Source organism: Notolabrus celidotus, chromosome 21 (genome assembly GCF_009762535.1).
Source record: "Notolabrus celidotus isolate fNotCel1 chromosome 21, fNotCel1.pri, whole genome shotgun sequence".
NCBI lineage: Eukaryota > Metazoa > Chordata > Actinopteri > Labriformes > Labridae > Notolabrus > Notolabrus celidotus.
The window spans coordinates 16,969,605-16,993,451 of record NC_048292.1 but is presented as its reverse complement, the minus strand read 5'-3'; the positions used below and the strand labels follow the sequence as shown (position 1 = coordinate 16,993,451).

At 41.8% G+C, this 23,847-nt stretch overlaps 12 non-coding genes across 12 annotated transcripts; 6 read left to right on the top strand and 6 right to left on the bottom strand.

Moving 5' to 3' along the window:
• The first annotated feature begins 906 nt into the window (after window positions 1–906).
• On the top strand, window positions 907–979 carry trnak-cuu. Its single transcript has one exon. It is a non-coding gene; the product is annotated as a tRNA-Lys (tRNA).
• A 2,757-nt stretch (window positions 980–3,736) lies between these two features.
• Window positions 3,737–3,809, top strand: trnak-cuu. Its single transcript has one exon. It is a non-coding gene; the product is annotated as a tRNA-Lys (tRNA).
• Window positions 3,810–4,148: 339 nt separating this feature from the next.
• On the top strand, window positions 4,149–4,221 carry trnak-cuu. The gene has a single exon. It is a non-coding gene; the product is annotated as a tRNA-Lys (tRNA).
• A 9,083-nt stretch (window positions 4,222–13,304) lies between these two features.
• trnal-caa lies at window positions 13,305–13,416 on the bottom strand. Its single transcript has 2 exons — window positions 13,379–13,416; window positions 13,305–13,350 (listed from the first exon to the last, which is right to left on the bottom strand). It is a non-coding gene; the product is annotated as a tRNA-Leu (tRNA).
• A 569-nt stretch (window positions 13,417–13,985) lies between these two features.
• trnal-caa lies at window positions 13,986–14,097 on the top strand. The gene is made up of 2 exons: window positions 13,986–14,023; window positions 14,052–14,097. It is a non-coding gene; the product is annotated as a tRNA-Leu (tRNA).
• A 189-nt stretch (window positions 14,098–14,286) lies between these two features.
• trnal-caa lies at window positions 14,287–14,398 on the bottom strand. Its single transcript has 2 exons — window positions 14,361–14,398; window positions 14,287–14,332 (listed from the first exon to the last, which is right to left on the bottom strand). It is a non-coding gene; the product is annotated as a tRNA-Leu (tRNA).
• Window positions 14,399–14,821: 423 nt separating this feature from the next.
• trnal-caa lies at window positions 14,822–14,933 on the top strand. Its single transcript has 2 exons — window positions 14,822–14,859; window positions 14,888–14,933. It is a non-coding gene; the product is annotated as a tRNA-Leu (tRNA).
• Window positions 14,934–15,226: 293 nt separating this feature from the next.
• Window positions 15,227–15,338, top strand: trnal-caa. Its single transcript has 2 exons — window positions 15,227–15,264; window positions 15,293–15,338. It is a non-coding gene; the product is annotated as a tRNA-Leu (tRNA).
• A 646-nt stretch (window positions 15,339–15,984) lies between these two features.
• Window positions 15,985–16,096, bottom strand: trnal-caa. The gene is made up of 2 exons: window positions 16,059–16,096; window positions 15,985–16,030 (listed from the first exon to the last, which is right to left on the bottom strand). It is a non-coding gene; the product is annotated as a tRNA-Leu (tRNA).
• A 305-nt stretch (window positions 16,097–16,401) lies between these two features.
• On the bottom strand, window positions 16,402–16,513 carry trnal-caa. The gene is made up of 2 exons: window positions 16,476–16,513; window positions 16,402–16,447 (listed from the first exon to the last, which is right to left on the bottom strand). It is a non-coding gene; the product is annotated as a tRNA-Leu (tRNA).
• Window positions 16,514–16,822: 309 nt separating this feature from the next.
• Window positions 16,823–16,934, bottom strand: trnal-caa. Its single transcript has 2 exons — window positions 16,897–16,934; window positions 16,823–16,868 (listed from the first exon to the last, which is right to left on the bottom strand). It is a non-coding gene; the product is annotated as a tRNA-Leu (tRNA).
• A 375-nt stretch (window positions 16,935–17,309) lies between these two features.
• trnal-caa lies at window positions 17,310–17,421 on the bottom strand. The gene is made up of 2 exons: window positions 17,384–17,421; window positions 17,310–17,355 (listed from the first exon to the last, which is right to left on the bottom strand). It is a non-coding gene; the product is annotated as a tRNA-Leu (tRNA).
• Window positions 17,422–23,847: the final 6,426 nt, after the last annotated feature.

The window sequence follows — 23,847 nt, the reverse complement described above, 5'->3', positions numbered from 1 at the left end:
TGGATGTCAGAAATGGAGGACCAACTTGTTGTTTTGTTACAACAACACGTCAGTTTATATGTTTCATGTAAAACCGACCACAATAGAACCGAAAATGAGAGGAGTCGAACAGACAGTGCTACCTTTAAGTATCTATCAGGTAGCGAAGCAGCTAGCAATGTTTAACTTGACAAACGTTATAGGTTCCTGCCCGTTGTCTGATATTTGTCTACTCTAAAGCAACATCAGACGGTGAGAGATTTTGGGAGATTTCCCATTTAGAGAGCGTGGACTCTGGTTGCTGGTGAATGAAATCTGTAAGTTCCTGGTGGGCTGTGTTGGCCATATCATTGCACATTTAACAAACTGTGAAACCTATTATAACCTTATTTCAGTCAGACAACTCACGTTTACTTAAATAAGTTTATTGCAGCATACAGTATTGTGTTTGGCGTGTGGGCTCCGAACTTCATTACTCCTTGTAGATTATTTAAATGCAGACATTAGGAGCAATGAGATAGGACTAACCCCCTCGGAGCCCGCAGGTGGAAGCCGGGGAGGAGGTGGGGACGAACTTCACACAGCACTGAGCAGAACAGCAGGAGCACTGCAAGCAGAGGCAGAGACAGGGAGACTTGCAGTTTAAATAGACCGCCGAATGAGGATGTTGAGATCAGCTGATGGAGAGGTGGTGACGTGTCAGTATGAATGAGCGCAGCTCGAGTTGTCTGCCTGAACTAGCTTGCAGGCGGCGCTCCATTTGTTGTAATGTGTGGGGTCTCTCACATTTTTAGTGTCTGTTGAGATTTGGTGTGTGCTAGCACTCAGTGGACTTTTGGTGTGGGGTGGAAACAGAGTCGACTGAGTAACACAAGTAAACCTTCCCAGTGGAGTTGTGAAGTGTAAGCATAGTTTGCCACCAGAGCAGCCCGGCTAGCTCAGTCGGTAGAGCATGAGACTCTTAATCTCAGGGTCGTGGGTTCGAGCCCCACGTTGGGCGCAAGTAGTTTTAAGGTGATACCTAAAGGTTGAGGGGTGAAATTCCTGGAGTCTTCTTGACAACTGCATAACTTCAAACGCAGCTGAAGAGTAAACAAATGGTGGCCGATGGGCAGGAGGAATTGGCAATAACCCACAAAATGCATGCTCAGCTGCTTTAGGGATTCTCTCACACAACAGGATATCTGATCATAAAGAATGAACACGTTTAATACTAAGTATGATTTGAAATCGGTGTGGCCCTGATCTTCTTCTGAGCATATTAGGGGAAGTAAAATCGTTCTTAACAAACCTCACACCATGGAAAAATCTGGTGAGAAAGCATCTAGAGCCATCAAAAATCTGGACTTTAGGTCAGAAGGGGGATCAGGCTGAAAATCACCTTGATTATCTTGTTGCATGTACCCTTCATAAGCAAGCTGATGTGATGACATTTTTTTTTTTACTGTTGGAGACAGAAGCCAAAGACACTGTTTAGATTCAGGCAGTCAAGTTGGTGAACATATTAGGTGTTTAACGGGAGAGTCCACAGCCACTTGACTCCTGATAACAGCACAGCTCTGCTTATATGAATCCTTACCCAACAATTCAACAAGATGGACTATTAAAACTTCAAACACACAAGGACAGCAGAGCTTCTGTAGATTGTCAGAAATGATAGCCAAATAGGAAGCAAGCTGACTGAAGAAGGAAGAACAACATCCCAGCCATGGTGACTATAGGAAACGCAGAGCACACAGTTAGATGGACGTCAAGAAGTGAGGACCAACTTGTTGTTTTGTGGCAACAACACAGTAGTTAATATGTTTCATGTGAAAACTTCTGCCTTATTGGATCACCCAGGTAATGAAGCAGCTAGCAATGTTTAACTTGACAAACGTTATAGGTTCCTGCCCGTTGTCTGATATTTGTCTACTCTAAAGCAACATCAGACGGCGAGAGATTTTGGGAGATTTCCAGTTTGGAGAGCGTGGACTCTGGTTGCTGGTGAATGGAATCTGTAAGTTCCTGGTGGGCTGTGTTGGCCATATCGTTGCACATTTAACAAACTGTGAAGCCTATCGATATTTGTTGTAATGTGTGGGGTCTCTCACATCTTCAGTGTCTGTTGAGATTGTGAAAATCTTTTGGTGTATGCTAGCACTCAGTGAACTTTTGGTGTGGGGTGGAAACAGAGTCGACTGAGTCTCACAAGTAAACCTTCCCAGTGGAGCTTGGAACTTTAAGCATATTATAACCCCAGAGCAGCCTGGCTAGCTCAGTCGGTAGAGCATGAGACTCTTAATCTCAGGGTCGTGGGTTCGAGCCCCACGTTGGGCGCAAGTAGTTTTAGGGTGATACCTAAAGGTTGAGGGCTGAAATTCCTGGAGTCTTCTTGAGAACTGCATTACTTCAGGTAGATCTCCTGTCCAATCCTTCTTCCCTGATAAAGACAGTGTTACTCAATATCAAACACACTTTAAAGAGGTTCCTTGAGTATGTTGTTCGTATTCTAAGAGCTCAACAAAGAGTGAAGTCTGCAACAGATTTGGATCCATAAGGCTGCCTCACACTTGTGATTTTTAAAATTTGAACTAATGATGAAAATGTTAGACACCCCAGACATGACAACAAATAATGACACATAAGTTTGTGGTGTGTGGAGGGTAAGAACACACACACACCAAATCAGCACATCACACATTCACAGATTCAACTCACCACCAAATAGAGTCCACACACTCAAAACTGGAAAACCTCTCTTGTTCAAACGCAGCTGAAGAGTAAACAAATGGTGGCCGATGAGCAGGATGAATTGGCAATAACCCACAAAATGCATGCTCAGCTGTTTTAGGGATTCTCTTACACAACAGGATATCTGATCATAAAGATTGAACACGTTTATGATTTGAAATCGGTGTGGCCCTGATCTTCTTCTGAGCATATCAGGGGAAGTAAAATCATTCCTAACAAACCTCACACCATGGAAAAATCTGGTGAGAAAGCATCTAGAGCCATCAAAAATCTGGACTTTAGGTCAGAAGGGGGATCAGGCTGAAAATCACCTTGATTATCTTGTTGCATGTACCCTTCATAAGCAAGCTGATGTGATGACATTTTTTTTTACTGTTGGAGACAGAAGCCAAAGACACTGTTTAGATTCAGGCATGTGATAACAGTCCAGTTAGTGAACTTATTAGGTGCGAAACGGATGGGTCCACATCCAAACTTGACTCCTTATAAGAGCACATCTCTGCTTACATGAATCCTGACCCAACAATTCAACAGGGTGAACTATTGGGAGTCCAGTTCATGCATTTAATTTCTTCAAATTTGCCATCCCAGAAGCTGCTCAGAAGAGGCTCTCTGATCTGCTCTTCCAAAAATAAGTGCCATGTCTATTTTTGACGTTGCCACAGTTTGGCTGCACCAAGCTGCACAGAGCAGATGAGCCGGGCAGGAAGTCAAGCTTAGGAATGGCATGGAGAATCGAATGAAACCCTCTGTGCAGGCTGTCAAGAGATAAGAGCAAGAGCTGTGGAAATGAACAAATCATAAATTTGGAGCGAGGTAATGAAATCAGGGAGACATGACGCTCCTCTTCTTCAACGCTCTGTGGGGGATGAAGTCATGTGGAGGTCCGAACGAGGCCACTTGACGGATGTGATTTCAAAGATCTGTTGGTATGAGGTGTGGAGAGAGTCAACAAGGTAATGCAAGCCTGAAAGTTTGTCAGTGCAGCAGCAGTGAAATCTGAGCACATTTCATCAGTGGAGCAGCCCGGCTAGCTCAGTCGGTAGAGCATGAGACTCTTAATCTCAGGGTCGTGGGTTCGAGCCCCACGTTGGGCGTAGGAGTTTTGTACAGAAGAAAAGTTACTTTGTAATTGATTACACAGAGCTAAACCAGATGGAAATGGAAAAACTGGTGTATGCTCTCCACCAGCGGACAATGTCTACTATCTCATGAGCCAGAAGTGTCAGTTCTACTGTGATCATGTACAGCAACAAACCCATTTTGAGAACTTCACATAGACTCAGCAGGTTGTTCGGGTCAACTAGCAATGCTAAAAAAAGAAATCATGCGACATGTCCAACTTAAACATCTATGCACTGATTTGGAGAAGAGCTCACCCCCCTCCTGAGTGCAAATGAAGCGTTGAAACTTGACCCATTCACACTACTGACCCAGCCCGGCTAGCTCAGTCGGTAGAGCATGAGACTCTTAATCTCAGGGTCGTGGGTTCGAGCCCCACGTTGGGCGCTGGTGTATTTTGAGAGAAGTAGCAGACATGGTTTAGTCAGAATGAAATATGTCAAGATCCAACAGCCATAGTCTGTATCCTTGAACACGACCCTAGCTGAAGTTTCATATGAGAACAACACTCATGCATGCTCAAAATGCAGACATATTTGGAGAGTTACGTACATGACAGATTAGCTGCAGAGACCTAACATACGACAGGAACTACACTGTAGCTGTCGTTTATTTTGATGGCATTTTGAAGGTCTCGCCATGAACTGCAGCACATGCCCATAAACTGAACATCAACTTTGTGCTGAAACATTTACAACTGAGCCTCAGTGCAAAAACACTGAGCCTGAAATCTGTTAAAGTAAGAGCAGGGACGTTGCCATGAAGTTGGTATTCTTTGCAGGAAAAATCAGTCTGATTGATGAAGTTACTCACAGAACATTAACGCTAAAAAAAGCAAAGCTAAATTTACTGAACTGGGAGAGATCATTTAGGGATGCTGGGAAGAGCAAGACAGGCAGAAAGAGACCGATAGGAAGAGGAAAATAGAAAGAGTTAAAAACAAAAGAGAAGAGAATATTGTTGGAACCACACGCCGAAAATATTCCTGTCCCCATCTTGGGTGTGTGCGCAGTACTGCTTTCTAACCCGCTGCAGGTGTGCTGTTGAAAGTTATATCAGCGCTGGATCGGAGCTTCTAGGAGGAAAGAGGAGGGGAGTGGAGAAGGGAAGCTGATGAGAAAAAGGGAGAAAAGAGAGACAGAAGTATTGTCAGGGGAGAGGACAGAAGAAGAAAAGGCTGCTTTCTCCTTTAACCTGATACTCCACACTGATAAAAGTAAGACGGACAGAATATTGGACTAAAATTTGATGCGACAAAATTACTTCAACAGCAGCACAAATACAAGACAGAAATAACCATAATGTTAAAATCACAATGTTGAAATCAGCTGACTAGAATAATTAAGGATGCTGTTCCTGACAAAAAATCATGGCATAACTTTATGACGGTGTGATTTTCATGTATCCTTCTCACCTCAGTAGATGACCTGACCTTGAACAGTTATGTCGCCTTGTTTAGTAAGCTCACTAGCTTTTATCCTGCCAATATCAACACAGATTTAAATACTGGATTGCTTTTTCATCTTACAGGACTTTGGGCATGCTTGTCACAGGTGGAGGTGATGACTGTCGCACAGCAGCTGGAGTAGATAGAGTTTTATCAACCAACAATCAGAAGAACTGTACTTGGCTCGAAATTGATGCTCAGTGCTGATGTGCTTGGCCATGAAAGTCGTGTTCCCCCCCCCGCAAGAAATTGCTTTTCAGCATAAATTACATTTTACTTCCTCTTTATCTTTTTGGTTATTAAAATGTAGCCAAACTTTAAAAACCTCTTTACATTCAGCCGTCTTCACAGTCAACTGGCCACCAGGATTCCTCTGTGTAGTGAAACACCTCTTGGCTGGCAATTCAATTTTATTAAAAAGCACACGACCGACAGTCTTCCTGTGACGTCACGCTCAGGATGGGCAGCACTAACACTGTTATCACGTCTCAGTGCTGTGTTCCAGGTTGAAAGCCGTGTAAACCTTGGTAATCTGACACACTCATTTCACAGCTCTCCAATTGATAAGCAGCCACAAAGATAACGGGTAGTGGAAATCTGAAGGGAGATCAGGCCAAAGACATACTTTACAGCCCATTTGCTAACATCAGAACACAGCTAACACTAACATTCAGCCACTTTATGATTGACATCTACGTTTTAAAACTGCACGTATGTCGGGAAAGGAGAGATGTTTGCACAAGCCAAATACTTATTTTATAGAATCTATATAGATTCATGAAGCTTCCTACTCTGGGAAGATTTCACAAGAAGATGGCCGTGTTCAATGGATGTGTGATTTGATTGAAATGATTGGACTGGACTGGACTCAAGATATGATGTCACACCTCAAGACCCACAAGACTTAAGAGTAAGATCAGTGACTTCAAATGTAAAAAAAAAAAATGCAGATCTGGGCTCTTAATAGAACAAGGTTTCCATCCCCATCCCGACTGCCAACAACCTCACCTTTGACCTGTTTTGTTCCATGTTCTTTCTTTCTTTGTACTTGTGCTCAAAAATGTTACCTTTTTTTTTTTAAAGAGTTGATTAAACAGTGAAACTCAACAAAACATTTACAAAATATTATTTATGGACCACAAGTTCACCCAGGTCATAACATACAAGTGACACTTGTAGAAGAAGGTAAATAACTTTGGTGTTGCTAAATGCTCAAAACAACATTAATTATGAATCTCCAGAACTAGTCATTTAAATTATTTTAACGGTTTTAGAATCAAATCATTTCGTTGGAATCTAGTGTTTGAAGTGAATTAAGTCAGTGTTCGGACTCAGTGTGTTTTGTGGTACTTTGGTCAGTGACTGTGTCCCCTCTAACCACCCTGCCGGATTTATAAAACTGCCCCAGGATCTATAAAGCGCCCAATAAACCACTTTTACTATTAGTGCAGGACACTGCTAGCATTAAGCTTGTGACCGCTACCACTGACCATGTACACTCACAAATCACATACCCACACACATACACACACACACACACACACACACACACACACACACACACACACATACTGTCTCACAGCAGGGACAGTCACACACTTCCTGGTCAGACACATTTTGAGGGCTTCTGGTGTCAGGACCTCTGCCAAACTCTAACCCCATGTCACCCCACCCTGCATCCCCGATGACATCACTGCATAGCCCCGAACCAGCAGCCCAGAAAGGCTTGCAACCATCACACACACATAAACACACGCACACACTGACCCACGCACATATGCATGCATTCAGAGGTTGAAATTGCAGAAGACACAAGCATTATAATGAACACTGCAGGGTCACATTTTGAGTACAGGAACACACACACACACACACAGCACTTGACCATAATAACTACTGCACAGCCGCACTGCATTATAAACACACACACACCAGTGGAGCAGCTTAAGTGCAGGCTGCTGCCCCTGAGTTAAGTTGTCAACTTGTATTATAGTTTAAGAAACATTTCAGAGAATATAAAAAGAAGATGAAGAGAATAAAATGTATCCCTCTGTTAACACTGTATATCAGGGAGTCATCAGCATTAAACCATATTTCTTTAATTTAAAATCATTGTTGGTAATCTTGCCATAGTAAAGGGGGTTAGATGCTTGTCGTATAGTTTCTACAAAATGCAACATTAACTCTTAAGACTTACAAGATAGATTTCAAACCACCCTAAATACAAGCCATCTCACATTACACCCAGACTCATTTTCATTTAGAAAATATGAAGATTGTTGGACTTGTAAAACAACTTACAGTGGTCTGCTAATCTCTCTCTGTTTTTCATGAAGATGAATCAATGGAAGAAAAAAACTAGAACCAATTATTTGGAGGAGCAAGAACCAGTGAATGTTCTGAGTCTTTGAATATGCATCAGCCACACCCTGTGGACATGAAAAATACACTCTTTTGCTACAGATGCAGGATGAGTCCCTAGCCCTTTTTACATTAACCGCTTACACATGGCAATGCTGCAACAGTGCCATATCTAAGTTCAGCCTCATCGCACCTTTGTACTTACACACTGAACTCTGCAACTAAACAGTGGTTTCCTGGTGTTTAATTTCACATCGCATCACAGCATTGCAGAAGCACAAGAGGCGTGACATGTAATCACACAATGGGATCTCCACATACACACACTCACACCTACTGACTGCCATGCTGCACATTGGCTGCCCCCACCCCCCCCTCTGTTCCAACATCTGACGGTGATCAGGGGTTGAACAATTCCGCCTTACCCTTACGCCTCTGTGCATTACACACTACAGATCAGACGAAACAAGGGTGTATCCTGCCTTGAACTAGCAACATGTAAGAGTCACTTGCCAGCTCAAGGCGGTACTGATATACCACTGCTGCCCCTTGCTGTCAATATAAATGTCACGTAATGGTGAAACAAAGTTGTTTTGTGGTTGATCTGGCATTGGTGGTGCTAACAGAGGCGAAACAGGATCACTGTATAGAGGGGGGAACAGTGCTATCGGAATGTTGGTGCATGTGTGAGTGTGTGTGAATGTGAACACGCCTGATTCACATGTCGCAGTATAAAATCATGCACATGAGCCACAGTATTACACTTTTGCAGCCACAGTGTGTAAGTACAAAGACATGGTGACTTTTGAGATTCATTATGGCACTGTTGCAGCTCACAATGTTCAAAGGGCTAACAGGGGAGCACAAAGTTATTGAGTGTATCAAACTACCTTTGTCTTTCGTTTGGGTGAAAACTGGTGAGCTAAGATGATGTAGGAAAATAGACAGGGTTATTAGAGTCTCTTGTGCCACATATACCTACTTTTTCCCCTTTGGGTATTTGATTTATTGATTATTCTTTACACATAAAAGTAATTTCAACAAGTATAAAATAACAAGTGCTTACCAAAGGTCTAAATCAGTACAACTACCATCTTCAAATCTATAACTGAAATGAGAGACTCCGAAAAAAACACCCCATCAATGAAGTGTTTCGGGGTTTTTTTCTGCAAGGTCTGCACAGTCTTCAAACAAAGGCTAACTGACACCAGGAGTGGATGTGTTAAGCCAGTAGCTGCCATATATGCTGTCCTGCTCTGGGTGGAATTCCCAGGATTGTAGTCAACCAATCGGTGACCAGCATTTAAAACACAGGCACTTCAACTTGAGAGCTGTAGAGGCCATCCTCTTCACATGCACCCATTCTGTGTGTGTGTCCATGTGAAGATTAGTGCTCCCAATGGCCAGGAACACACACTCAAGTATCGCATCCAGAGTTAAAGACCCCCCAACACTCAGACACCTAAAACGCACACGTTCACACAGTTAGGACCTCTACTTTAAGCCTAACAAAGCTTGATTTGAATTGAGTTCTGAACAGCAAAAATATTCCCTCGTTTGCAAATCCTTTGTGTCTAAACATATGTGACACACATACTCAGACTCTTGAAGGACCTTGAGGGTCTATTGATTCTCACAGACATCCCATCTTCTCAAATATCTGGCGTGGAGACACACACATACACACTTACTGCCCTTTTCCTAATTACCGAGCCCCCGAGGGACGAGACACTCAGGCAGCACTTCAGTGTTTGGGTAAAGAAAAGGTCTTTCTCACCAGTTAGAGGGCAGGCAGACAGACAGACAGACACACACACACACACACACACACACACAGAGACAGACATAGGCAAAGAAAAACACAACAAGCAAATGTTCAGAATGCAGGTTTGATGACTTTGTTTTTGTTAAATTATGCTGCATATCTCTGGTTTTCATTTATCAGTTTGGACATACAGCTCAGTTTTTATTGGACACAAATTGTTATTCTGGGTGAAACAAGGAACAGAAGGCAAAGACAGAGAAAAACATAGTATGAAAGAAGAGAAAAATCAAGTAATGACTGAAACAGCCAGAGGGAGGAAAGAGAAAGAACAGAAGTTGACTTGGTAGACAGGCAGGGAGGAGGAAGAGAGATTATCGCTCTCTAATGGCTAACTTGTTGACAGCAACACTTTTCACCACCTCTATCTACACATCTAATGTTACTATCTGCCCTCCACACGCAGACACACACACACACACACACACACACACACACACACACACACACACACACACACACACACACACACACACACACACACATGCTTTATCTCCTTTGCAGGGTTTATCAGTCCGGCTGCTCCATAGCTCAGGCGGGTTTCAGACTTAAAAACACACAAAAAGTGCAAAGCGGAGACCTCACCGCCTGAGATGACCGCACCATCCTGTCCACACAGGTCACATCATGTGCTGACATATATTTGAGGTAAATGTGTGCCAACTTTTTCTAAATCCAGATAGTCCATTGGAGTGTTTTTGGTAACTAAACCAGGTTCAAAGGTCACAATTTTTGCATTAAAAGTGTCTACTGATGTGTGACTGTTTCACTGCCATACTAAGAATTAGGCTGAGGCAAACTTCTACATGAATAACCTATAAATAATCAACAAATACACAATACACAAACATATCAGATTACAGCATGCTGCAACCTGAGGTCAATGCAGAAGAGCAAAAAACTGCAGTTCCCCAAGTATCCACTTGAGGCTGGCTCCAAAAACCAAGGACTCCCCTCTACAGTACAGCCCGTGTTGAAATGTCAGTTTCAATATTGTTTTGGTCTCTGTCACTTGTTTTTTCATTCACACAAACTGTATGGGTGGTGAATTTTTAATTAACTAATCTGTTTGATGACATTTAGGCTAGGAGTTATGCATTAATTAGGCATAATTTGGGGTATGGTTGGTTCAGGCTAGAAGCCCGCCAGTCTACCTCTTTTCCTGCCTTTAGAGTAGATGGAATTCAGTTGGAGTCGGCATCCCACCAACATGTAGAGCGGCATCTTTGGACTTCAAAATGTGTCTTCAGAAACTAGTGAGTGATGTCACTGAGACTACGTCCATGTTCTACACAGTTAATGGATTACAGTTATAACATGTTCAAGCTAGCTAACAACAGCGTCCAAAATATTGATGTGATACTTACATCACTCTTTCACCACATTGAAAGACATTTTAAATGTAGATACATTTTTAAATACAAATTACATAATAGGACACAAACTTCTATTGCGCTTTTGTATGTATAGTACGTTATAGTAGTCCTTAAAAATATTTGCATGCTTTTTCATAATGTTTTTTACAGAGAATTTAGATACATCCTATCCTATAAATAAAAACCTTGACTGTAATTGAAAAAACAGAGAGAGTAGAGTTTGCCATGGAAGGTTCAAATGATTTCATTTTACATTTCCTGTCATGTCTCATCAATACACATCTTTAGTATCATAGGACTACAATATACTTTTTATAGTTGGTGTTTATATGTACTTTCAAAACTCAGGGCAGGTATTTGATAATGTTTAATTGCAAAGCTGACCTTTGACCTACAGTTGCTACAAGATTAGAGAATAATCATGCAGGCCAGTGAACCAATATGCTGAGCCCCTTCAGTCAGTTATCCTCCTCGTCCTCCTGCAGTGTCATCACGACAATTATGATACCTGTCAAACTTGAAGTAATCTTGTGTACCAGACAATCATAGTACTTTGTATCAGAGCGCTGTAGGATGCCAGATACAGCCTGTGGCTCAGATGAAGGCAAAGCAGCAACTTTCTCCACACTGAGAGAAACATTTGTGCAACATTTCGACCAAAATAGTCCTGGTCTGCACCGCAGAGCGAGAGAGGCTGCCTTCATTTAGGTCGATGGGGTTGGCAGATCACACACACACACACACACACACACACACACACACACACACACACACACACACACACACACACACACACACACACACACTTTCTCCACTGTCATATGGGAGCCAAAGTCATGAAATAAGCCCATTCTGCAAGTAGACTGTGACAACGGAAACATTGTGGGGACAAAAACGTCTACAAGTTCAAATCATGAAGGAAAGTTGAGAAAAAATCCAGTTGACCAAGTTCAAACCAACTTTTCCAGATCTACTTAAATCCAACAACTACAGCAAACTCATTAAACTTCTCACAACAGCCATAGCCAGAGTCAAAGACACACAAACACATACATAAAAAAAACCCAAGAGGGACATGACACTGCTACAAGCTTGTGAAAATGTGTCTAGTATACTTTAGACAGATAAGTGATGAGCAGTAAATCCCATCTCTCAGGGGTCTAAAACAACAATGATTAAGAGTTTAATTGATTAATCAGTTATAAGGCGGTTAATCACTACGTTGGTAATGAACCACTCTTTTTCTGAGTTTTTGTGCAGAAATGTCAAACGTTTGCTCATGCTGGCTTTTTCAATGTCAGTAAGTCATTTGATAAATCAGAGGTTTCTGGGATTTCAACATTCGGTCAGATAAGAGTCGCAAGTTTGAGGCTTGAGGAACTTGGATGAGAATTTCTCACAAATTCTGACCTTTCTCAGACTGAGCAAAGGATCGTCTAAGACCAAACTTTAAACAATAGACGTTTCAAAAACGTCAAATTGATCGATTAAGACGATGATCGATTATGAAGACATATTTTGGTTTGAAAGGTGTGTGTTTCAGATTGTAAAAGAAATGGTGAAAATAAATGAAAGAATTGGATGAAGTTCTTACCTTTCTTTGCTTGAATCCAGCTGTTGCTCCGCTCTTCAAGAAAAGTTTCTCCTCCCTCTATCCGACGCGCTCAAGTCCGAAATATATGCCTCTCGTCCGGGTTTGGAAACAGCAGGCAGGTCGGTGTTTTCACACAGAAGGGGGGACACCCTTCAAGCTGACCCACAGCAGCCAGGTCTCACTGTATGACACAGGTACAAACTTTAACTGTCCGTTGACTGCTCGTGCACATCCAGAGTAATGCAACACGAGAAGTCCTTGTTTGATTCCAAAAACTCGATTTATGGGAATGTACGGAGGTATAACGCAGCCTCCGGCGACCCGAGGACCTGTCAGTGCCCAAACAGCTTCACACTTGCCAAGTAGAAAAGTAAAAACTCAGTCAGAAATCAGTGGCACGCGCTCCTCGATGTGTACGTCTGTGTGCGTGGTGTCCTCAGCAACAGGTGTCAGAAATAAAGTGAGATTTCTTCACAGCCATCACAAGTTTCCAAAGGCTCTCCGGCTAATTACGCACTCTGTGGGGGGAAAAGGAGGGAGAATAGACGAGGGGGGGAGACGGACGGAGGGAGGAAGAAAGGTGCTCGCCAAAGTTTTTACGCGTCGAGAAACACGACGAGAAGTTTGAGAGGCTGAGACAGAGAGTGAGACAAAAGAGCTCCACAAGTTCAGAGTGTGTCTGTGTCTGTGCCGTGTGACGAGACTGCTCTGCTCTGATGTGGAAAGTGCGCGCCTGCCCACCGCTGGGGAGAGAGAGAGAGAGAGAGAGAGAGAGAGAGAGAGAGAGAGAGAGAGAGAGAGAGAGAGAGAGAGAAGGTGTGTTTCTTGATCTTACCAGGCCACGGGGATTAATCATGAAGTCAAAAGTTGTGTCAGAAGTGGGATTTGAACCCACGCCTCCATCTGGAGACCAGAAGTCCCTTTAACTCAGGAAGGAGTCAATCCTTGAGTCTGGCGCCTTAGACCGCTCGGCCATCCTGACAACGACAACAGGCATGGTCAGATAATCTATCAGCAGAATGTACAGTATGTTATCATCATTTATAGTGTGAGTTGTAAACTGTTTCATCAGTATTTCAAATCAAAAAGAAAACCAGGCACCTTTTCAACTCTAAACTCAGAAGGAAGTCAGTTCATGAGTCCATGCTTTGCTACCCTGACTGCCGAAAATCAAATGAAGGTTTAACGTACTCTGGAGTTGTACAAAATGACTATTTGAACTAACTTTACTTCTTTTTACAGCATGAAAACAAAACGTAAAATTGGGTTTAATGCCAACATTTGCGGCAGATCTGATATCTGACAACAGCTTAATCTCGTGTCAAATTGGGAGATACTGTATGAGAAGCTTCACTTTAAACACCACCCAGGTGAGCAGATTTCTTATCTATTTTTCCATTTGTAGTTGTAAGTAGTCAGGGCGGCCGAGCGTTCTTTTTCTGATGTGTCTATTTGAGGCCTTGTTATTGTAAGAAGCAAAGCTGGTTTCAACTTTTCCTTCCCATTTCTCTCTTTAAAAGTTCTATAAGTTTGACAGTATGTTGGTCAGTAGTCAGGATGGCCGAGTGGTCTAAGGCGCCAGACTCAAGGACTGACTCCTTCCTGAGTTAAAGGGACTTCTGGTCTCCAGATGGAGGCGTGGGTTCAAATCCCACTCCTGACAACAAGTTTTACCTGAAGTTTCAATATAAAACGCATTGATTAAACAAGTTGAGCACAAAGAGTTGTAAAAAAAAAACCTCAAAGGAACCTTAAGAAGTTACATGATTGGTGTTGGCCAATGAAATAGATGTCAACAATACCACTAATGTCAGGTTTTTTTTGGTCATTGTAAAATCTGCATGTCATTCTGTGTCAGGAGTGGGATTTGAACCCACGCCTCCATCTGGAGACCAGAAGTCCCTTTAACTCAGGAAGGAGTCAGTCCTTGAGTCTGGCGCCTTAGACCGCTCGGCCATCCTGACTACCCACCAACATGGTTATTAAAATTAGGGTTGAAAAAAAAAAGAATAATGAAACAATAGACAGAGAGAAAAAGCAAAATTTCTACTCAAACTAGTTTTGTTTCACAGTGAATACAACATATTTATTTTTTGATCCTGAATCTTTTCTGTCACTTTTTGGGAAATGGTAATATTGAAGAAATCCTCTGTTGGTGATAAAAGTCACCAGAAAGGACAAATACAGTCATGAGTACTATCCTGTAACAGTCCACCATTGTGTAAGTGACATTAAGTTGATTGTCAGATTTCAATTTGGTGGCATGACACTCTAATGTTGACTTATAACTCACTTTGTGTCTTTGTTTTAAGACTTTTAAATAAGTAAAGTCACATCAAAAGATTCTGTCCACTAAAATTTTCACCAAGCTGTAAAAGCTTCTGGTAGTCAGGATGGCCGAGCGGTCTAAGGCGCCAGACTCAAGGACCGACTCCTTCCTGAGATAAAGGGACTTCTGGTCTCCAGATGGAGGCGTGGGTTCAAATCCCACTCCTGACACAGATTTTACAGACTTGTTGCTTATTTAACTAACTTCTCTAGGAAACACTAAATACAGCAGTCTAAAACTTTGGCTTGATGGTCAGATATGCTGGTAATGAAAGTAACTTTTTTAATCAGCTGCACATTTAAGATTTACTAAACCTATTGTCAGATTTCAGACTTGGCTTTGAACTTAAATTATCTTTGGTGTCTTTTTGAGGCCTTGTTACTTTAGGAAGCAAAGCTGGTTCAAACTTTTCCTTCACACTTCTCTCTTCAACGTTCTATGAATTTGATACTGCTGGTCAGTAGTCAGGATGGCCGAGTGGTCTAAGGCGCCAGACTCAAGGACTGACTCCTTCCTGAGTTAAAGGGACTTCTGGTCTCCAGATGGAGGCGTGGGTTCAAATCCCACTCCTGACACAGTTTTTACAGACATGTTGCACTGAAGGAGGTAAAAGAAGTTTCTCCTTGATCTCTAAATGCTGCATTCTAAAAACTGGACAAGAGACTCAAATATGCTGGTAACTGAAGTATCTCTTGATGTTTTGATTAGTTTCACATTTGAGAATAATTAAGCTTACTGTCAGATATCAGACTTGGCTTTGAAATTACTTTTTATGTCTATTTGAGGCCTTGTTATTGTAAGAGGCTAACTTTGTTACAACTTTTCCCTCTCATTTCTCTCTTTAAAGGCTCTACAAGTTTGACATCATGTTGGTCAGTAGTTGGTCTGTAGTCAGGATGGCCAAGCAGTCTAAGGCGCCAGACTCAAGGACTGACCGAGTTGAAGGGACTTCTGGTCTCCAGATGGAGGCGTGGGTTCAAATCCCACTTCTGACACATGGTTTTAACAGCAGGTTTGGCCATTTAGAGGCTAGTGCATTACTGGTGTGGTTGGTGAATATTTGGTGAGACCAAAAGCTCTTATGAAACTTTGTTTTCCGTTCCTTTGAATTTTATTTTACAACTCTTTAACTCAACCCAGAGTCTGTGGCCTGAGACTGGATTTTGGCATTAGAGATATGTACTATGCTTCATTTAAATCAAACCTTCAAGAAAAATGTATTGTCATGAGTGGGATTTGAACCCACACCTCCATCTGGAGACCAGAAGTCCCTTTAACTCAGGAAGGAGTCAGTCCTTGAGTCTGGTGCTTTAGACCACTCAGCCATCCTGACATGTGTGAGATGAAAGGTCACATTAATCAGTTGTCTCTGCATGCCCCATCTAGTGTTTATATCTCTTAATTTTATTAGATATCTACTTGCATATTGTAAATAGATAATTCATTAACGTCCCGTCACACCTCTGCAGATTATGGACTACAGCATGTAGATAATCAAAGCAAATCTTATGTTCCAACTATTGTTAGCTCTTCTTACAGATTCTGCAGAAATCCAGAGTCTGTGGGCCTCAGACTGGATTTTGGTATAAGAGAAATGTACGATGCTCTATTTAAATCAAACCTTCAAGGTAAAGTTTCTGTCAGGAGTGGGATTTGAACCCACGCCTCCATCTGGAGACCAGAAGTCCCTTTAACACAGGAAGGAGTCAGTCCTTGAGTCTGGCGCCTTAGACCGCTCGGCCATCCTGACTACTGACCAACATGTTGTCAAACTTGTAGAGCCTTTAAAGGGAGAAATGGGAAGGAAAAGTTGAAACCAGCTTTGCTTCTTACAATAACAAGGCCTCAAATAGACATATCAGAAAAAGTAATTTCAAAGCCAAGTCTGTTATCTGGCAGGAAGCTTGATAAGTCTCAAATGTGTAACTTATCAAAACATAAACAGATACTTCAGTTACCAGCATATTTGAGTCTCTTGTCCAGGTTTTGGATTGCTGCATTTAGAGATCAAGGAGAAACTTCTTTCACCTCCTTCAGTGCAACATGTCTGTAAAATCTGTGTCAGGAGTGGGATTTGAACCCACGCCTCCATCTGGAGACCAGAAGTCCCTTTAACTCAGGAAGGAGTGAGTCCTTGAGTCTGGCGCCTTAGACCGCTCGGCCATCCTGACACCTGTGGCTCAGCATAAAAATTAGGTTACAATTATTTCTCTTTTCTTGCCTTAAAAGCACTTTTCCTAATTTTTTTGCATTGGAAAATATAGGTTCAATTAATGTATACAAGCAGATATCTGCAATAAAGTGCAGCTAACAATCCATTTTTTGACACTGAATCTAAATTAAACCCCATCCTTGCTTTTCAAGTTGCTACTTGGGCTGAAAACAATGGCAATACATTGAAAAAGGAAGTCTCGGCTTGCTGCATCAGAAGCCCTGAAATAGTGGCTGTCTCTTGCAGAGGCTTATATCCTACATGATGACAGCCCACGGCCTCCAAGTTAGCACATACTTAATCAATAACCATTAAAGAAACCATTCAATTAGGCTGTCAGGAGTGGGATTTGAACCCACGCCTCCATTTGGAGACCAGAAGTCCCTTTAACTCAGGAAGGAGTCAGTCCTTGAGTCTGGCGCCTTAGACCACTCGGCCATCCTGACACCTTATTGAGGATCTGAAAAGAGTGGAATTTCTGCTCATAATGGTTGTTTTACTGTTAGAAACACATGACCCAATGTTTTCCTGAGACTTATCTGTCCTTGTCATTTATTCGGACATATCAGCATGGAAGAATTTTTCAGCGGAGGCAATAAAAGTCACAGGAGTGGACAGACGGACGGATGAAAAGGAGATTAGGAAAATGTCTTCAGTGTTGCTGGATGTTTGGACTGTCAGCGGCTAACAGCTTATTTTAGCAGCTCCACTCCTCTCACATTGTTTTTATTTCCTCTCCAAAGTTTTTCCTAGCGCTCACTGCCTCCTTCTGTCCCTTCCATCTTGCCAGTTCTCTCCATCTCCTCCTCCCGTCCCACCTACAGTTCATTTACTTTACAAACCATTTATTAGAGAAAATAAAGTTGAATATGTTTGTGAAATCTTAACATCCAAGACCAACAAGCAACACGTTTCAGCCTTCAGACCACAACTGAAATCATTAAGCTGGACACATGTAACACAAACTGAGTGTGTTTCAAGTTTGTTTGTTTTTGGTCTGCGCTCTCCCTCCATCCCTCCCCCCTCTTCTCTCTGTTTTCTCTCTCTCTCCATCACCTTCTCCCTCTTTTTTCTTCTCACTCATGTGTGATGTGATGTGTGATGATTGAAACCACATCTACCCGAAGCCAACGCTAGCCCTCCCTGCTTCCTCTGCAGTCACTCACTTTTTTATTTCTCCTCCTGCTCGCTCATGTGTCTCAGTGCTGCACTATACTGAGTCTATATACAGTATATGGAACGGAAAGACGTAAGTAGATCAGTCTTTTACTGCACACATGTTCAAACGTTATCTCAAGGACATCTGGGTTTTTGTGTGTTGTGAACTCCCATTATCAACAAGATTTTATCGACACTTATCTGTGTGCAGACAGGTGTTTGTGTGTGTGTGTGTGTGTGTGTGTGTGTGTGTGTGTGTGTGTGTGTGTGTGTGTGTGTGTGTGTGTGTGTGTGTGAGTGTGTGAGAGAGAGAGAGAGAGATAGAGAGGGATCCAAAAGAGGAAGCTGTAACCTTTGAAGAGTTTTAAACTGTTTCAGGCCAATCAACATCTGCCGGGCTTAAAGGGGAACTCCAGTTTTTTTAACTTTGGCCCTGTCTTTATATATTTCATGGTCTTAATGACTAAAAGGTACAAAAAGTTTTGGAAATAAAGCTTAAGTTTCTTCCACCAGCTGCCGTAAAAGAGGCTACACTGATCCATTAAGGCAGCTGGTTGGATTCACTTATGTCAACCACACTGCTCATTTTTGACACTTTCAGGCACACTTTTTATTTGCAGTGTCTGACAGCAGCACAGCAGAGATACCTTCTGATATTGATTTTTTTGGGGGAAGACAACGCTTTTTTAAATCCAGAAAACAGGTTACATTGCTACCTCAAAGTTACCAGACTCAAGTGACGAAAACAGTATTTTCCTTGTAGAACACATGAGCTGCTGGACTGCTGTTGTGTGGATTGTTCAGCCTCTTTGTGATATTAATAAATAAAATAATAATTATGCATTTCATTTAAAAAGGTGCCTTTCTTAGCACTCAAGGTCACCATACAGGGCAGAGTTTAAAAAAGCAATATCAAAGTTAAGCTGATAAAATCAAAAAGGCATGATACAGTGTAATTAATAAATACAAATAAAAGTAACAGGATCAGATGAAGTGCAGTGAAGAGGTGTGATCAGAGTGAATAGGACAGTTTAAAAGGATGTGTTTTGAGATGTGATTTAAAAATGGAAAAATAGTCGATGTTACGGATGTCTGGTGGTAGGGAGTTCCAGAGGCGGGGGGCAGACCGGCTGAAGGCTCTGGACCCCATGGTGGTTAAGCGGGCGGTTGGTATAGTGAAGTGAATGGAAGAAGAAGACCTAAGAGTGCGGCTGGGTGTGTTGATGTGCAGAAGTTCAGAGAGGTATGGAGGAGCGAGGTTATGGAGGGCCTTAAAAGTGAGAAGCAGGATCTTGAAATTGATGCAAGTTTTGACCAGTAACCAGTGAAGCTGCTGAAGGACGGAGTGATGTGATTGATGGACGGAGTTCGGGTGATAATACGAGCAGCAGAGTTCTGGACCAGTTGGAGTTTATGGATGGATTTGAGAGGGAGACCAAAGAGGAGGGAATTACAGTAATCAATGCGTGAAGTGACCAGGGTGTGAACGAGTATGGCAGTGCTGTTGGGTGTGAGGGACGGGTGGCGGTGGTTGATGTTACGTAAATGGAAATATGCAGACCGAGTGATATTATTGATGTGGGATTGAAATGATAGTGTGCTGTCAAGGATGACACCCAGACTCTTAACCTGGTGGGAGGGAGAAACTGAGGAGTTATCGATGGTAAATGAGAAACTGTTGTGATATTGTGCGACTCTGGTGTTTGCAATGGTAAGTTTGGATCCAACACAACATTTCTGTAACACATTAAAAGAAAAAAGCTAACAAATCATGACAGCAGTGGACTATCAACCCCCTGTGTCCTGCAAGGCAAAAGTACTGTCATAGTCAATGGAGCCTGTTGTCTCACATGAGATAGCTAGAACTGTTGTTCCTTCCTGGCTCCAAGACAAACATCTCACTCTTGAACACATGGGTTAGTTTCTGTAGGGATCTTTTCTAAAAAATATTTTACACCCTTTGAACAATTATCTGAGTGAGTCTGTGGCACTTTTGGTGGATGCACTTCAATCTGGTGTGTTTTCCCTTGAGAAATAAGTTGCAGCCACTTCAGCCTACTTTGCAGCTGAATGGCTGAGGCAGTCTGCTGCAAATGTTTTGAGACATTTTGTACCAAGTCATAGTCATTTACACCCCAAAAAATATATGGAATGAGGTCACAGGATTAAAAAAGACATTACTCTGTAAGTTAAGGTGTTACTCAGAGAGAGGTTGTAGCGTAATGTCCTGTGTGGAAATCTCCCTCCATTTGCTGCTCCCAGCTGGATAAAACAAACATAAGTGCTGTATAATATTAATATCAGCCAACTATTTTTATAGTGTGCTGTTTTTGCAGTGACTATAAAAAGACATATATGGACTTACCCCTTGGTGGGTAAATATATTCATTGTTATGAGTGTGAGGCATGTCTGTCAGTGATTAAACATGGAGAGAGCTGGTACTTGTTGACAGCTGAGGCATGTTTCAGAACATGTCATACTTTAAGTGAAGAAACTGGAAATGGGAAATTTTCCAAGAGGAGATGAGACGCAGTATTCGTTTGACTTTTGAATCATTTGAAAGACACAATTTGATGATCGGATGAAAAAATGGTTGTTTTCTGTGGTGTTTCAAGAACTCCTTTGTTATGCTCCAGGGTTTGTTTTACAGTGATTTTCTGCAGCAGTGACTTTTTACAGTGCACTCAATTATGAAACCGTTTTAGTATGTGGAGGGGGTGTTTCAAGTTCTGTTATGTTTTATTACTTATAGTATTAACCATGTTTACTTTTACAGGACTTATGCATGTAGAGTGTAATTAAGGCACATGGTTTGGTTTAATCCTGAAGCTTAACGCAGAAAAGATTTGTTTGCATTTTAGAGCTGATCCACAGGCGTGTTCAGGGGTGGCATGGGCCCTTCTAGAAGTCTGATTGGCCATCAGATGTGCCACCCAAAATACTAAACTATGATATTTGCCTTATCAGAAGCAGCAGGACTGTAAGAATACAGAAATTAACTCAGACCAAAACCTTGTCGGTATCAGGCTGTAAAAATTGTCATTTTAACATGGATGCAAATGAGAATTCTTTAGCTTTTGGAGCCAGCCTCAAGTGGACACTTGAGGCACTTCAGATTTATGCACTTGGGCATTGGCTTCATATTTCAAAGCTGGAGGTTGCTGCATGGTGTGCACTCACTGATCAGCCAACCCTGTGCTACCCCAGTAAACAAATCTGGATCTGCCCCTGTCTTATAGAACACTGTGTTTTCTGACTAAGTAAGCTCGATATTTACATTTTGAGTAAACACACGACAGTATTCTCTTTTCTGACACATTTGTGGTGGCATTTTTGCCATTTGTGCTTGAAAACTAAAAGGAAGTCTGATCTGTCTGAGTTATAGTCCAGACAAGAAGATGAAATGATGTCTGGTGCACAGTGGGTTTTACCTCCACTTTTTCCTTTCAGTCTCCCCTTCTCTCGCTCTCCGTCTCCATCACATAAATCAGGGAGTCATACATGCGAATCTCTTCCTCCTCCTCCGTTCTTGCTGCGTCCATCCTTTCTGTCTCCCTCCACTGGGTTTTATTAGGACAGTAGATGGAGAAAGCAGAACACAAACTCAGGTACCGACACAAAGCGTTGCCATATGTGATGTAAACAGCAGAACATATGCTACATTTACAGACTGTCGAGGAGCTGCTTCTCGGTGTGTGACGGGTTTTATTGTGTGAAAGAAACAGGACGACCCGAATGGCCCTGACGATGTTTTCACTCAGTTTGAAAATTCTTCACTGAGGAGGTCAGAGGTCGGGTCAGGGCTGGGGTTCAAGATCAGACGAGCTGGGAGGGTCTGTTAAAGCAGATTTTACAGTTGAATGATCCAAAGTATTACAATGAGCTGCTGACATATAAACATGAGAAAAGCGTGTGTGTCAGGCACTTGTTCAACTATCCTCCCCGTGCTGTTAATGTGCTGCAGAGAAACTTCAGCGCTCTTTAACTTTACTTGGGTATTTCCATTTTCTGAAACTTTATTCTTCTACTTAACCACACCTAAGAGAAAAATGTGGTTTTGAGTGCACTGCATTTGTTTGACAGCTTTAGTTTGTAATTTATAGTTTCATTTTGCAAGCCTTTCCTGTCCAGTAAGAACTGTGTACTCTGATATCTCAAAACTTGGTGGTTTGGAATTTAACTGTTGCTGATAAACTTAAGGGTTTAGGGCTCCTTTATGGTTTGAGATTGGTGTGCTTATTTAAGTCCATCAATGTGTGTTTTATGTGTGAATGAATACTGTTAAATATGCTTAGATTTGTGCTTATGTGTACTTATTTTATATTAAATAGGAGCACTTTTAACTGATTTTATACAAGATGATACTCTACAAATACATATCAAAGAAAGTGTGCAGAGAAAACTACTAAAACATGTTTTCATGAAGCTGAAAAGTGAACTGATTAGATATATTTTGGTTCACACAGAGCAAACTGTATGAACCATAGAATTTATTAAAACATGGACAGCACAACAGCTACAATGAGTGAAACTAAGACCCTCAGAGCTCTGACCCCTGAGAAGCTGCAGTATAGGTCATGAACCCCATCCTCCATTCTAACAGATGGAACATGGGTCAAACAAAAAAAATTAAAACACTTCCAATAAAATGTTCTTAAACATGCTTTCTGTCATAGCAGTTAGATTTTATCATGCTGGTTTATGTGCAAGTGTTCATTTTTCATACTAGCACAGGTGTCATTGAAGTTGCCATGACCATTAGAGTCCGCTTCCAGCTGTGGACTGTACCTGCCTAAGGAACGTTTTATTGGTAAGTTAACTGTGTTTTGGTTAGCTGAAGGGATGTGACGTCAGCCAGATCAGTATACAGTGGGGCAGTCTAATTATTATTGTTTTAGCTATGATTAAAGCTGGGGTTGGTAGTCAGTTTTAGATACACTTTTTGTTATACTGGTTAAAATGATCTCTCTGTCCCGATGGCAATCAATACATGATGTGTTCTTAAAAAAGAGCGAAACAAAGTCGTTATCTACAGCCGGAGTAAACCTGGGAAAACATCAACCAATCCCTGCCATCAGGAGACAAATTATGAAACCAATCAAACCCCGTCCTGCCGTTCTGCCCGCCTTCTGCACATACATTTTTATGTTTGTTTGTTTTTAACTTTCACTATGATAATGTTTTGGTGTTTTCACACTGATTGAAACATGAGTTGATGTAGTGCAAAAGTTGATGTAGTGCAAAACACAAACGATGTGCTGAGGACCGGTTTTCGAATCAGTCACGATCATATGGTCGCAAAGCAGCGGCGCTCGTGCATGTGAGCGGGGGTGTCGTTTTGGAGGAGCTCCGAGGGGAGGGGGGGAAGGGGTTAGACGGAGTTCTGAGGAAATGCTACATTCAAATTCATGCTTGTTTTCCGTGACTACCAACCCTAGCTTCAATCACATTTTTGGATTGCATGTTTACAATTCAATTATTTAGTATTTCAAAGCAGTTTTTAAGTTCATATTAAAAATGTTAAGCAATTCTTAGCAGCGTCTTGATTTGGGAGTTAAATGAATGTAAAGTAATGTACTTTATATTTGTGTGGTCTGAAACCAAGACTTAGAGGTAGGAGACAGCTTCTTTATTTTCTAAGGGTAACACTGTTACACATTAAGAAATATGCAGGAGTGTATACAGAATGTCCAGTCGCTGTCATTATGGTGTG